Source organism: Camponotus vicinus, unplaced genomic scaffold (assembly GCF_025532165.1).
Source record: "Camponotus vicinus isolate PSW18456_S1 unplaced genomic scaffold, iyCamVici1.0 SCAF_7, whole genome shotgun sequence".
In the NCBI taxonomy this organism is placed as follows: Eukaryota; Metazoa; Arthropoda; class Insecta; order Hymenoptera; family Formicidae; genus Camponotus; species Camponotus vicinus.
In genome coordinates this window covers 5308194-5325158 of record NW_028141979.1, presented here as the reverse complement: position 1 = coordinate 5325158, position 16965 = coordinate 5308194, and the positions used below count along the sequence as shown (strand labels likewise).

General features: G+C 32.9%; 1 protein-coding gene and 1 long non-coding RNA gene across 2 annotated transcripts in view; both read left to right on the top strand.

The window, feature by feature from the left end:
* LOC145975095 (proprotein convertase subtilisin/kexin type 4-like) overlaps nt 1-16965 on the top strand; it is a 205024-nt gene that overhangs the window by 66024 nt on the left and 122035 nt on the right. The window lies entirely within an intron of this gene.
* The window catches only part of LOC145975100 (uncharacterized), a 54636-nt gene continuing 45053 nt past the window's right edge, over nt 7383-16965 (top strand). The window contains exon 1 of the long non-coding RNA XR_014439885.1: nt 7383-7442. This is a non-coding gene — a long non-coding RNA (uncharacterized LOC145975100). The remainder of the gene's footprint in view (nt 7443-16965) is intronic.

The following is a 16965-nucleotide window of genomic DNA, read 5'->3' as shown; positions in this document are numbered from 1 at the left end:
TGATATTTAATCGGATCGGATAACATAAGCAAACGAAAATGCAAGATGTGAAGTTTCCGCTATTACGTCGCTTTGAGTCACGTTGACGCGAAATTTACAATGAAATCGAATTCAAAACAAGATGCCAGGAAGCAGATGAATGAAGTTTCTCGTATATATATGTATATTTTCTTGTGTGTGGGTTTTTAAATCTTTTACATCTCTTATTAAGATCACCGGTTTATGACAGTTATCTTTGCTTCAATGTGACAACAATATATTTTCTCGCGTACTTTTGAATACATTTTAGCGTGCAAGTTTAATTTATCGATGACAAATTAAACTTGCATGCCAAAAAATTAAAATTACTATTTATCAATCACTATGAATTGCGACGAATTTATTATTATGGAGAAATGACGAGGAAGAGATATGTTTTTGCCAATGTGAAACATTTGCGAAGTGTTTTACGTCAGGCATGCGTCGTTTTCGACGCACATAATATTCTTTCTCTGCGGCAACATATTGTCGACAGTAAGTTTCAATGCGGACGATAAAAACGCATATCGGTGATAGGACGAGTTTGAATAGTATATGATAAGCCGGAGAAGTGAAGAAGCTGCGAACGAGCAGAAAACCAATAATCGTCCCGAATCTCACCATAAATATTTTCATCCGCTACGTGTATCCGTTTCTGCAGGAATACACGTGCGTGCGTCTTGCGTACGCATAATGCGCGGTTCCGCATCTGCATAATAATGCGTCTTCGCAGCATGTCGAAATACGCATTTCGCATATATACAATGCGCCCACTTAACATTCGCAATAATGCAGGATGTCTTACGTTTATCGAAAAATATTATGTAAAAATATCGGGTAGATTTTTCGGTCAATTAATTTCTTTCTTGGAAAATCTAATTTAAAATTTATATTCAACACTAATAATACACTTAATAATTAGAATTTTAAATAAAGAATTGTTCTTAAATAAAAGTATATTACATTTATGCACTTCTTACGAAAATGTTAGTATAATTTTATTTCTGAAAAATGGGGTCTAATGAGCACTCGTAGACGAGTCATAATACGAGTATATGGACATAAAGTACACGAAATTTCATCTCGGAAGACATACGCTTTTAAATATATCTTGGACAGTTGCGAATTGTTCCTCGGCTGGCAGTAGGTATGAAAAATTTAGTAAATTCTGCAGTTCGCTTGACGTGCGAAAGCTTCTACAAACAACCGGCAGTGTATGAGTTTTTGAAAAGAGAAGCATTCTCCGTTTTCATTAAAGTGTCGTATATACAGTTGGTCTCGGTCGACATCCTCGCACCATGCATTAATTATCTACCAAGCGAGAAAAATATGTTTCGAAGTATTTATTTTTTCTTTATAAATTAAAACTTTATACCTTGTAAATTTGTTCAGTAAGATTTTTAGAATAATTTTTTGTCAATGTAAAATAATTATAAATCTTATAATGAATAATTAAACATTCTCTGCGGACGAAAATTACGAAGAGAATTAATAAAAATATCTCAAATATTAATAGAAAAAAAATTATTCCAATGTATCAACTCGCGCTTCGCGCGAATGATTTTGCACATTAATTATTCTGATTCAAATATGCGGCAATGAAGATCGGGGAAATAGCTCTCCGCCGGTGGTGCAATAATACAAATTTCCATTACTCGCGTCATGCTGTTCCGGTTGTGATTAAGTGAGATGTACAAGTAACTGGAACGACGGCTGACTTGCACGTCGAGCACTGCTCAGTCTAAGCTTTGTTCCCGAGTGCATAGCCGAGCTCGTCCCATGAACCAATTACAGTCTCTCAACTATATCATAATAATTAAGATAGACACCCGTGATAAGATCGCGATCGAATACGTCATTTCTGGGTCAAGTTGAACCGCGCTTTAGCTCGATACGAAAATGTCTAAAGGAGATTCGATCAGCGTTATTAAAAATTTAAACACAAATTGCCATAAGTAGAAATTTTTCGATAATAAAATATTCATATCCTGTCTCTCTTTTGGATATTTTTTCGCATTTTCAAAACGGAAAGATAGGAATGCAATATAATAAGTGCGTGTTACAAGAAACAGTCGCAGTTGCAGAAAAGTTTCACCTTAATTTCAATTTACAAAATGCAAATACAACAATGTTATTGCACTTTGGAAAATTATCGCTATCGCCATGCAATGCAATCATCGCAAATGCAACATAGCGAAGTCTGATATCTTCGCAGAGTTCTCGTCGCGTTTTCGAGTGCCAGGCGAAAACTGCATAGATAATATAACTATTGCATGGATGGCGACGGTAAATTTGTCCCCTTCATATGATACGCTGGCACGAAGAGAAAGGCAACCCGTCCATCTCCGGCTGCGAAGCATCGTGCAAAACTCGCGCTCTATCGCGTTGAATACATTTGCTACGCCGACAACGAAAGTTCCTTTTATTACGAAACATTTTTGAGTTATCGCGCCTGGTTATGGTTTGAACAAGCTGCTCCGAATTCATGCGTTATGTTAAAGGAGATTGTTACATGCGGAAAAAGGGAGAAGAAGGATTAGTTTGAGTGTGAGTTGCGTGTGTCCTATTTATTCTGTAAAATAAAATTAAATGCTTGTAATTGTAAATTAATATACATAATCATCGCTAAGCAAGAAAAAAGAGTATCTTGTTTATTTGTAGTCACTTTATTTTTTTTTTATATAATTTTTCTGTATGAAAATATAAATTGAAATAATGTATCTTAAAGATAAATGAATTATGTCAAAAATTGTAAAAAGCAATAGCATGGAAAAATATATTGCGTAGAAATTATGATAAAATAACAAATTGAGAAAATCCATATTTTTTTTACTTCTAAATTTTGGGTTTAATTATACATCATAACTGTGCACGCCGGTGCATGAAGCGTTTAACATAGATTCGAAAAAGCACGCATCACAACGAATTGTCGTGGGAAACAAGACGTGACCCAGTTTCCTATTGCGTTGTCGCTGCACGTCGAACAGAGAATCGCATGTGTTTTTCCATGTGTAGTCGTGCGTTCTCTTGCGTTCCCAAATTTTCTTCCTTCTGGCAGAATCATTGTTATCGCAATAATTTCGAACAATCAGTGTGATTCGAACTAGGAAGAGTATCGTATCGCGAATTAAAAAAAAAGGAAATTTTTGATAATAATATTATTTAATTTTCCTTTTGATTCGCAGAATGATTATGTATTGAGAATATTTAATTGTTTGTTTTGTAAGCGAAAAATATTTATCGAAGCAAATTTCAATCCGACATATATGCTTTATTTATTTTTTATATATTTTAGCTAAATTTTATAAATTCATGCTTTTCTATTTCACAACATATACTTGCATTATTTTGTAGACTTTGTGTAGACTTGTATAGGAACATGTTATAAATAGTACATAATTAATTAATGAAAAGATTTGCGCATTAAAAATATAATTAAAAATATGAAAATATGAAAAGATATAAATGAAAAGATTTGCACATTAAAAATATAATTAAAAATATAAATATATTAAGGGACGTTTTTATAAAATTTATATTTCTTTCCAAAGAGAATTTACTTGATTATTATTTTATTTATGTTACAAATAGTGACATAGAACGAGCAAATTATTGTTAATCCCGTGCATGATTGACTTTGCTTTGCACATTACTATTTATTACATTTATATTTCGTATAACGTATTGCAATAATGCTAGCGCAACATGTATCAAAATTTATTTACGGTATTAATGTTTTGACCGTGCACGTATACCCAGTATCATCGAAAAAAGTATTCCTTTTAATTTTCAATGCTTGACACGTCGCAAGAATATTTTGTCCTCAAATCGTCGGGATTACTGGATAAGAAGACTCTTTTATCTCTTATCCATACTTTACCTCGCAACACCCTGCATCGTGTCCTGCAGGTCGCGCTCGAGAAATTTGCCATTGTACTACTTTCTTTCTTTTTTTTTATTTGTTTTTTTGTTACGTCGGGTTCATTGCGGCGGAAGTTTAAAATAAACGTCCGACTATACGGATGCGCCAGCAATTAAGGGAACGTTCTGCTGCAGGAGCGTGGAAATTACGGTAGATTTTTTTTTTCTTCCTTTCTTTTTACGCGAGCAAGTCTGCTGGCGACGTTTATCGATGTCGTAGTCGGAAAACGAATCCTTGGCGTTGTTTATGAGGTCCTCATTTAATGGAAAATTAAATGCATGATAGAGATAATTGAAAAAATGTATGTCGTGTGTGGCTTTGCGAGTAATTTCGCGGTTAATAACGGTGGGCGATCAACTAGACTGGAGAACAATTAATATCGTGTTGTGTGACATACATAAAGAAAGAACAGGTCTTCTAAATTACTAGGAAAATTTTTTCTTTATTTTACAATAATTTTGTAATTATATTTTCTTTTTTTTTAATTCATAAATATTAAATAGAAAAATGGTATTTTACCTCTGTCTCTGTCTCTCTTTTCTCTCTGTCTCTCTCTCTCTCTCTCATACACACATACGTACTCGGTCTTCTTTGCCACATCTTCAATTATTATCTCGTTCCCGTGTAATAACGGTAGAAAACAGCTATGTCCCTAACAATGCGGAATTATGTAGTGGTGCATTTTTAGTATATATGATACGATTACGAATATCTCGCAGGCGCAATGACCTTAATGCACTTTCCATGCAAATGATCGTCGATCTTATTTTGCATTCTTAATATCGACATTCTCTCGGTTTATTATTACTTTCCGGTGCAGCATTTTAAAAATTATTGTGTCTTACTCTTTATGCTCGAAATTATGAAACATAAGTGTCTTTAAATTCTCTGCAATATGGAGAGTTTAATCGGAATATCTTTAATTTAAATATCTCTGGAAAAAAGATCATTTCTTTTAAACTGTCTTTCCAATATTATGCTATATTTTTTGCTATTAATTTTGCTATTAATTTGCTAATGACAGTAGAAGTAGCCAAGATCTTAATAACCACTTGAAATATTAAGAGATTAATATCGTAAAATTGCATAACGATTTTAATAACATTTTTAAAACGATAGATTATAATGGAATAATTGATAATAATAATTTAATAATTGTATTATGAGAAATAAACATTATTATATCTTAATTTTCGATTTATCAGAGAGAGAGAGAGAAAGTCGTAATCTTTATTTTTTTAATTCGCGGATTTTTTTATATGTGCATCATAGATATTTTTATTTTAGATGCTCAATTTCCAGAGTGTTTAGTCTGTTTGAGAAATGAATTGATTGTCCGTATTGATACATCTATGCGATAGAATTGTGCACTGAAGCAAATACAATGTGTGTAAATGAAATAAAAATTCGATGCAACGTGAGCAAACGTGTTACGTAAATCGCCGCTCAAATGTTATAATTGTACAAACCCGGATACAATACCGGTTGGATTCGAAGCGATTAAACATGCTATCACTGTAACCAGGCTTCACGTAAATGCATAAATGCATTTAATGGCAGAGTTTGCACTTAGGATCTAATACGTCAAAGAAAATTCAATACATCATTTACATAAAAGATGATAATAATAAAATGATATAATTATAAAAATAAATATAAAAATAATAATAAAATGATATAATGATAATAATAATAAAATAATATTAATTATAAAAATAAATATAATTTTCACTCGCTGGAAAAGGGACATTATAACATTTTGATTTTTGTTTTATATTTTTATTTTATTTTGGCATTATTAAAAGTGAGATATTCAATTTATATATTTGATCAACATAATAATATCAAAATAATATCTATCAAAAGATTATCTCATTAATCTATTCGATATATATAAGTAATTTAGTTATAATTTTTTAAATTTATATCTTTTCTCACATGTATATTATTGTTTATCGTATATTTTCCTATATATATTTATTTTTGTTATTGTTATATAAATAAAAGTTCTACTTTTTATAAATGAAAGTTCTCTTTTTTCATGTCTCGAGAAAAGATAATCAGCTGTAGGTTGTCTTTTAAGCTGAAAATCGATTAAATTCGAAAATTGACATTAATTTGCATTAAACAAATATAATATATAGGCTTACAGAGAATATAAACATGGAAAATTTGCTTCGGTGCAATCGTGTTCATTTAAATTTATTGGGTGCCAAATTTCAAATTGATCGTTCGTTTCGGTGCATTTTATGAACGTGGTGGCATTCGAGCAAGTCGGATCACATTACAAGCGCCGGATAATGTTTGCAGTAATCATAATCCCGGATAATCGTAGCGCGGCAGATTTAACGATGTACAGATTCCGCATGATTCGCTCTGTATCCGCAACGCAGCCGACAAGTTATATCGAATTGATTATTTGCCTTTCTCTCTCTCTCCGGTTTCCATCTTGCTGATAATAAAATGACCTTCCTGTCTCTCCTGTGCGATCAGCTGTGTCTATTGCGTTTCCTTTTCATTAACCGGTTTGCCTTCGATCAAGTTCAAGCATGATATCAAATCACGAAGATAAATCTTTATTACAAAAAAAATCATAACTGTGAAATTGCTATTTTTTAGCCGGGAATATCATGAGTATTTCTCCAATAATCAATATGTCAGTTTAAAAATTACCTTAAATATAATGTCATTACTTTTTATTAGACGGCAAAAGTATACATATTATATTTTCACTTATATTATAATTCCTTTTACTTAATCACGATTTCTAGAAAATTAATTTTTTACATTTTTATATTTCATAAGTTTCATTTTACGCTTGTAACATTTCTGAGAAAATTTTATCGTATGTTTCACATATTCGTTTACATCGAGATTTAAAACGATGATAGAATAACCAATGTTATTCTTTGATTCAAAAATAGAGGAACAATATTTGCTATCTAAATATACATAATATTTTGTTCGTTTGGTTTTTAAGTTATAAAGCGACAATTTTAATTTCGAGTCTTTTAAATTGTTATCTTTACTTTATTTCATATATCGCATTTTCTTACAAGCTATATAAAATACATAAAATATCTTTCTCCTTTTTTCTTCCTCCCAAATAGCTCAAGTAATTTATTAAACCTTTATTAAATAATTAAATTAAATATAATAAAGCAACAAAAAGAAACATCAAATTATATATAAGCAATACTTAAAATTAATCAATATACATATAATTCTGAGAAAAAAAGCGATGAAAAAAGTAGACTAATTTTACTTACATATTTATGGGTTTTCTTATTGACCCGTACGATTCGCTGCATTGACATACCTTACAAGAAATAGTCTACTTATATCCATTAGAGAACTAAATTATATACGGATAAATCGATTCGTTCGCAGAGCATAACCGTGACTTTTTTGTATTTCAGGTAAGAGTGTGTCATTGAGAGAAAATATATTCGCTATACTGTTAGATAATCGAAATGTGGACACGGAATTGAAGACGACGTGGGTAAGTTAACTGAAATTAATGATCGAAGTTTAAGCTCCGTATATAGATAGTTATATTGCTTATGTCTCGAGGTAACGTAACATACCAGTCTGCTAAGGAAAGTGCCATCATCCTGTTGACCTAATAATAAATTAACTTTAAGTCATATACATGCTTATAGTACGTGTTGCGTGATATCTTTCATAATGATATAACGAGCTTTTTTCAAAAAATTTTAATTTAAAGCAGAATTTCTTCCACTCTAAAGTATCTCGAACATTTTTAATTTCGATATACATCAATTAAATCGATGACAATTATTAGTAATGATTGCGTTAATGATGGAAAAAGATCGTAACGCGTATATTCTATATTATATTTTAATAATTTATTTTTTGATATAATTTTATTCTGAATATGTGTGTGTGTGAATATGTATCGTTCATTTTAATTTATTATTTTTTGTGTATGTAAAGCTAGTGTATCATATCGTGTAAACTCATAAATAATTATTTCTTTTATTTTCAATAATTCTAGTTCTTGATAGATTAAACAAAGCTCTGGCCATTAAATCAAAATAAATGTCTCGAGACAAAGTCTGAAACATTAAATTCATTTTATTTGTCCTTTGAGATTTTCCTTTAACCGCATTTTTCGTCAGATTTTCAGATTTATAGTTTAAAAGTTTCCAAGAAATGATACCCCAGCTTCACAGGTATCTATTTTTCAAACCTGAACTGGGATGATGATTTACTTCGGCGAGTATCAATGCTTGTTAGCAGAAATTGGGTCTTAGAAAGCTAACAATGTGGAGCGCACTTGTTCGATTACGCTTTTTCCATTTTGAATACAGTACATTTCCATGCGTGAACTCGATGAAAAAGCAGGCGTATGTCCAATGAAGTGACGTGAATGTTGGAAACCACTCTAGCAAGCGACGATAAATAAACTTGTTTACTTACGTACCTCCGGGATAAGTATCGGGAAATCATAGACCTGTCGATACCGACGTGCAACGATAGAACGCGGCAACATCAAATGAAATCGATAGACTGGAAATGGGGCAGATATACGCATCTGCGTCCGTAAATACATCGCGGATGCAAATGCAAGAATAAAATGTGCGAAAGGAGTGAAATCACACTCGATTCGACGTACCGCAATTATCCGCTCGCGATATATAATCGAGAAAATCAGTATCACGCTCGCAGTGCGTAGAAAATTAATTGCCAACCACATAAGTATACATAGCGTTAAGTGCTGTGTGATTATACGAGGAAGCGCCGTGAACGATCCTTCACGCTCTCGTACTTTCGCACCTTTCATATTTTCGTCGTTGTTATGAAAATGGACTCTGTTATGAATTTATTCCCGTCAGTTAGCAAGATGGAGTATTATATTACTCCATTTTCTCGTTGTTATAATGTTCTCAAGTTTTTTCCAACTGCATTTATTTTTTATTTTTTCTTTTTTTATGTAGAATAGCTGATAAATGCCGATAAGAATATCTTTGATTATTAATATTTTAGAATAGCGTTTATCTTTTTAAATTCTGAAACGTGATGTCTGATTTGAGTAACGCGTTGCATATTCGTTTGTCGCAAAATATGTATTTTTGCCGGAAAATGTCGTGTTTTCCCGACGTTTGCCCGGCGATAACTCGACCGCATGACTAGTCGGTCAAATGCATTTCCGATTTCGAGTGATATTCGTATTATTCCGCGTTCTCCGGATTTACGAGCCGTGCGCGCGCAATTGTATCGCGAATGCTGAATAAGTCATACACGCGCATACAGGGTGACATTCCCCTAACGAACAATGTCAAGCTATTTTCGCCGTTCTCTTCGAAAGTCACTTCGATTGCATGACTCCTCTATCGCATGTCTCTCAAACTTTATCGCCGATCGGGATAAGAACTTCTCCGGTATTTCGCGCCCCTCGCCGAAGGAAGTTCAGAGAACCGCAAAAGTCTTTAACTACTTTCCGGCTGCCTAATCCTGCGAAAAACTGATTTTTAAGATCTTATTATTTCAAATCCTTTTTCTTATTATTTGAGATCCTCTTTCTATTATTTTCTTAGTATTTAAAATCCTTTTTAATAAATTTTTAATAAAAACATTTTTAATAAAAACATTTTTAATAAAAACAATTAAAATAGAATATAATGCTATAAAATTATACTTGCGTATTTATTTTTTTCATCATGTACTTTACGTATATTTTTTTTAATGTTAATAAACCTCTCAAACTTACTACAGACATATCGAATATTATTCATTGCGCTAAGATCCATGAATAAAAATCACGATCGCGAATTGAGACGCTATTATTCAATGAAAGATGTGAATAAAGTTGCGTATCAATTGCGTAGCAAATCCCTTTCGAGCTTTAGGCGAGAGCGGACTTGGAATGCTTATCAGAACATTGCATAATTACCGCGGATAATCGTAATCCAGAGATAAAAGCTTAAGTACGACAAACACGTAGTAGAAAATATTGAGGGCGCCGGTATACCAGGGATTTCAAGGCTAATTAGCGAAAATCATTATCCCACACGGATTGCGCCAAACGCAAACATGATGGTTATTCAACCGTTTAATCACCTCCCCCAATGAGGGCAGCTTCTCACCTGTGAGATTCGCTTAACCATTTTGCATAGAAATACGCGCAGATGTTCATATGTAAAGTGATTTGAAAATGTCATTTTCGCAAACATTTTTAATTAATATCTTTTATTAAATATAAATTATAATAAAATGTATATTTATATATATCTGATTAATTTCGACATAAATGCGCGAATAATTCTTATTAAATTGCTTTTATACATATAATGATTTTATCGTAATTACGAAATTAACATAAAATTCAAATATTGCGCGATGAAGTCACGTATATATTATGTAACATTTTTTCAAACAAGTTAGAATGCAAATTGATGTGTCTTCTTTGCTAAGCAAATATCGTTATTAGTACACATGATTAATTGGCAGTTGTGGAAAAATTATTGCGAGAAAAAGGATTTCCCCGAAGCGATTGACGTAAGAGACTTGGAATCGATGACGAAGATGCGGAAATGTCAATATGCATCTCGTTGCATATGTGTTCAACTGTGCAGTCAGATATATCCTTGACCGCTAACCGTGACGAGATATTCTGTCATTATTAATTCAATCATCAATCTCAATGATCTGATACTTGCAATTGTCACTCCGATTAATACAACAATACAAATATAATTAATATAATATAAATATAATTAATATAATTAATTAATTTGACAGTTTTATTCGGTTTTAGACGGAAGGAATTCGCAAAATTTGTATAAAATAATAATTATTACTGATAGTTAATCTTTGTAGGAGAAAGAGAAAAAGATGAATTTTAATATTAAATGTTAATTTGTCTTGCTCTTATCAAGATTAAACTAATTAAAGTGAAAACTTTTATTACAAGAACTAGAAGAGAATAACAAAAAAGGGTTAAAGAAAATATAGTGAAAGGAACTTTCTAAAAGATATGTGAGTATAAGGAACGCGGGAACAATAATTAATCACGGCTAGTGTGATTACGTGTTGAAGCAACGAAACGGGAATTATCTCGGGAAATGCACGATCAACGGTTGGTATCTTGAGAAGATGTAAAATTAATTACAATATCATAACGTAAAAAATTTCAACGCGCAAGAGACATTTTTATCATATTAAGAGCGTATGATACACGTGACAGTAGTGGCATATTGTATTTTAAAGGTAATATGTTTTCACAAAATTACGCCAGAATAACGTCACTTTTGTTTCATGATTGAAAAATGAGGTTTCTGTATACACGAGAGATCGTACACGCGTACTGTACACGCGGATACGTGTGTGTGTGTGAGGCTGCGGTGAACGTTCGATTTTTCCGCATTAATGGCTCTTTAATACGTTCACAATGGTGTGTATACAAGCATATGTATTGTAACATGCCGCCGCACGTATCACAACTTTTTAAAATTGTATCTAATACATCATTTTGCATTTATGAAATTATTTATAAAATTATTTATAAAATTATTATTTATAAAATTTAATAAATTTTTAAAGTTCACTAATATTATTTACAAAATTATTGTTTATTGTCAGAATAAAATAAATTTTCGAAAGTAATATAAATAAAAACGAGATGTAATGAAATGTTGCTATTAATGAGGATGAAAAATAGTACTTAGACTAATTACTCTTAATGTTTTGAACTTGACGAGACTGAAAATGTATTATAATGACAAAAGGAACGAAGATGATATCGTTGAAAAAGCTGTTCGCGAGTGGTTAATATTGGATATGGCGTGCATACGACATGTATTGGATGTCTGTGCGAGAAAGTTCAATGCGGAAACGCTGCAGGATGTAATGTTTATATGGATCAAAGAGATATGACACAAATAGATAAACAAGATTGTCGTCACTTATAGACCAGTGTTAAATTATCGACAACGCGTCGGGAGGAAAAGAGAGACGTAGGCGAGAGATATTCGCTTTCACAGAGGCAGATTTATTTCCTCGCAAGCGGCGAGCAGGAAGTGGCATACATTTCATGAATATTAAATCTTATACCTTCGGTCTCTCGGCAAAGCGCCGCGGCAAATTTTGAAGCCTTCATTAAAATTTCAGATTCCCTCGCGTGCATTTAAACGTAACGACAAACAGTCGCGGTTTATTATGAACTAATATGCGGTTCTTTGTTTTTCGCGAAAATTTGCAGTTGAAACCTGCGGCGATTTTATTGCACGGGTATATATAGCCTGCGAATCTGTTTTTAGCATAAAAGACTAATAAAAAAAAAATAATTAAAAATATTTAAATTATTGGATAGGTACACACATACAATACACTTACAGACAATTATGAGAAATGGGAAATAACCTATAAAACGTATATCACTTTGATTGGAGAAAACTAATATTATACTAAACTCAATATTTGGCGCAAATTATATTGCGAATTTGTTGTTGATATTAATTATTTAAGATATTAAAAATAATTTGGCGATATCAATAATTAATAATCATGATCACTTATGATATCGTATTGATCTATGACATCGTATCGAATTAATTTCCTCTAATCAAAGTGATATATGTTCTATAAACCGTTCCTCGTTCAATCGAAGTATATTTTCGTCTCGAAATATATTTTCGAAAAATATATCGTGACTTTTTCCAATAACTTAAATATCTTTAGTTTATATATTTCGATGAGAGAACGTGCTTTGATACATATGAGAGGGTTTTGCTATCTTTAATCTTAACCTTTATTATTTCAGTAATTTAATTAAATGAAAAGGAGATTGATATAAACGTGTAAGAAATTGTAATTCAGTCATATGACGTTGACATAAAAAAAATGAAATTCTTCGCAATGAAACAGTTCATTAACTTATGCTTCGCTTAGGCGATACATCATTCGGACGTTCATTGAACACAGTGATGAATCGCCAGTTATTGAATCACATATTTACACGTGATAAATAATACAGACGAATTAACCGTTACTTGTACAAGAAGCTTGCGACTGATCCTCACAATTAGTTTATTTTTTATGGACACGAATCTATATGATTTCTTCTATAAATTTTAATATTGCAAAAAAATTGCTTCTTCGATTCTTTTTAAAATTTTTTTAATCAATTTTTTTTCTTTCTCTTTATTGTAACTAAAATTCACTACTAATCATTGTATATAATATTATTTTTAAAGAATTTCTCGGTCATTTTTTGTTGCAGAGAGCAATGCAATTTTATCTGCTTATCAGTATTGCAAAAATAAAGCAAGTTTAAGATTGTAACTGATTGTTTATTTTAAATACAAATTTACAATGCATTTTATATAAAATTAAATTATTATTTATATTAAATTAATTTATATTAAATTAAATTATAGTATAATTATAGCATTATAAATGAGTGAAAAATATTCGTCATAGAAAATTATTTTAAACAATCCGTTCGTTTATTGTATAATAATACAATTATACAGTAAATTTGCATTATTTTTGCACATTGATTCTTTCACGTTTCTTCTAAAGCGAACGCGGATTGCTTTAAAATGACTTTGTGACGAATATTTTTCACCGATCAAATTTTGTAACGGAATTGTAAAGAAAACGCTTCGTGGAAAAATAGCTTTGAATGAGCGAACTGATTTCCTGCAAGATTTTCTCTCGCATAAAATCGCTGAATTAATCAAAGAATATTTGCGCGAAAAATTTTTCTCCGAAGCTTGCCTATGGAAAATTATTGCAGCGGATAATCTCAATGATCTTCAAATTTGCCATCGACCATATTCGCAAGCGAACGATATTTGGCGCTGCAAACATAGTTGCATTTATTCAACCAGTTGGAACATATCTCCCAGACTCCCCCAATTACGACTCTAGCGATGCCGTCGTTTCGTCCAGCACGTTTCCATAACGCATCCATCAAATTGCGCAAAGCAAATTCAACGAAATTGAGTTTCTCTCTAATTACATCTGATTCTCCGATGCCTGATTTCGTCCAAAAGTACGATGGGCGATTTATTTATAGAATAAATATATCTGTACTTTCTTTTTTTCTTTATTTTTTTGCGGGATTTACATAATAATTTTAACATAATACGCTAAAGAACGCTGATATGCGGATAAAAGTCCTCCTTCCTTCGAAAAAACATGGAAAAATTTCTCGGAGAAACACCTTTCCCTATCTAATATCTTCTACGACCATAACTACGTCGGCGCTCGAACGTGTGCTATTTACTTTGCATTCTGGCGCACTCGTCTGTGACTGCAAACACGCTTCCTCCTGACGTCGCAGTGTTTATTCGGGTCGTCAGGACGTCGCGTCCAAGCACTAATTGCGATCGCACTGATGGATCGCGCTTGCATCTGCGGATTTGTGTGAAGGAATACACGCTGATTTTAATTCCCGATAAATCCGTGTATTGACCAGGTTGGCCGCGTTTACCGAGAACGATTTTAATCTTCGCAAATTACCACAGACTAGATGAACGCTTTGTTTAATTCACGAATGTTTTGTGATACGAGAATGCGTTTGTCATTTATATTAAAAATTTAAATGTTTTTCCCATGTAGCAGTTTTCATTAATATGTAGAAACTGCTATCTTTTTCTGATAACAGATTTTTGTTTTGATTGTGGCCTTTTATTTTAATGATTCACATAAGAAAATCTTATACATATTTATAATGCTACGTTACACGTTTGTAGTTATATATTATATATTTAATCAAAATGCAGGAAAAATAATTTCTACATCTGCCTTTATCAGGTCATTTTTATTTAACGAAAAACGTTGACATTATTCACATACATTTCAAGAACTCTCTGTTTAGATATGCATGCAAAATTTATTTTAAAATAAATAATGTAATTAAAATGTAGTGAGCGAGGATACATCCGGTGACGTAAAAAAGAGTGTTGAAATGCGACAAATTACAGAAAACATTCGCGGCAGCCGGAAAAACATACGCGAGCTCGATAAAGGTTGAAGCAAATAGCATTTTCATGGGATGCGGTAAATCGGAAGGGAAGTTTCGAAAAATAAATGACATGTACTCGCGCGAGTGCTATACACTATAATGACACATATTCCTTGCTGCCTCACGTTTCCTTAACGTGAGACTGGCTCCTACTTTACACGCAAAGTGTAACCATAAAGAAGAACAAAAATCTCTCCCTGTGTATAACGTCTTATACGTATACAGTCGGTAGATATTTTCACGTCGCGACACTTTTCCCACAAGCTTATGCTGCCGCAAGTTTGCTCGTCTCCTCGACTTAATTATACGCGAAATGCAGATCCTTTGTGCTTGATACTGTAATGATAATGCCGCTCGTCCATGCCACTCGGGAGTTCGTCACGACGCTAACTAAGAATTATGCAAATCGCTCCACATTGCTCTGTTGCTGCCTCTCTCGCTAGATTACTCAATCTCGGAACGCAAAATCGGTCGCAGTTAACGATTGACTATCACGCTTACGAGCTATCGCACGTTTGCGAGCGGCTCTATCCCATGAGATCAGGCTTTATCCCATGTCGGGCTCATCTCCTTTCACAATTGGGATGTATAACGCCGATCGATAAAGGTAATCAAAAGGACGAAACGGTTGAATGCCTCAAATTGCGAGTACATAATCAAGAATTACGGTTTTGAATATAAAGACAAAATACTTCTGCAAATAAACGCCAAAAAAATAATGATTTTTTTTGTCTATATAATTATTTAAAATACCAGTCGATGATATTAATTATCATAATTATAAAAATAATTAAATAAGAATGGATTCATAGAACTAAAAAAGTATGTGCATGTCTGGAATTAATATACGAAGTAAATCGGTAAATCGATTTTTTTTTTAACTTATTATTCACTGATAAATTAATTATTTATTCATATTGTAACCCTTTTAGATAAAAAGGAAAAATCGAGAAATGGATGACTTTAATAGCAATTACAGAATTGCTCAAGTTCTTTCACTTCGGCGAACTAGGTTGTTCTTTAATATTACACAATGTAGCTTTCATCTCGTCGTGTTCCCATCGTTATACCTGATTATCGACCGTTGCAGCGATTGAAAATTTTAGACGGCTCACTCGACAACCAATAAAATCGATCGCCAATCAAATAATGTGACAAAACGGATTTTCGCAAAAACTATTTTCTCGTTCATGTTGATGTAATTACCGCAGTAATAGAAGCAGTTATTGTTTACTGTGGTCTTGCTATGTTTTCGAGGATATTAGCTGACAAAATAAAATAAAATTCAGTTGACAAATATAACTTAAAACTGCATCATTTTATTAGTAAATAAACATTATTATAGGCACAATTTTTAAATAAACAATATATAAAATTGTCATCACAAGATATAAGTTATCATTGAAATTATTAAGCTGAAATTAATGTTATCTTTCTTGACGACGTCGACGGCGTCGATGCCGTCGCGCTAATTATACTCTAATTGATTTCCGATAAAAGATCCATCCGCGCGTGTTATGGTTCAGTAACAAATGACGTCTAATGCAGCGGATAAATTCGGAAATCACGGGAGGATTCGAGCGAGCCATCAATCACAGCTCGTCCGTCTCTTTCCTCGAAAAACGACGCGATTCTTGGCGATTCCGTTTGGTCGGATTCCCGGAGTGGCGCGAAAGAATTCGTTTTAGGAAGATCGTCGATTCGATATCCGAAATTCGTCGCGTGCCTCGGTGTCCCCGATTCGTCGATCAACTCGAAAGCAGAGCAGCCGCGATATCGAGGCACGAAGGAATCCCGGGGGAATCGATAAACGTCCGCGCGACAGGCGGCCGCTTTGTCGCCCGGACGCAAAAATAAATATTTCAACGTGTTGCAAAGCAGACCCAATTTTCTCGCCGCGCACTTGCGTTAACATTTATTGGACGCTCGATACGACCGGGTTATACCCGGTGAACGATGTGGATTTCGCGTATTCGAAAGTATTTCATTCACTATCCGCGGCATTCGCGTTACGTAACCGATTCCGATT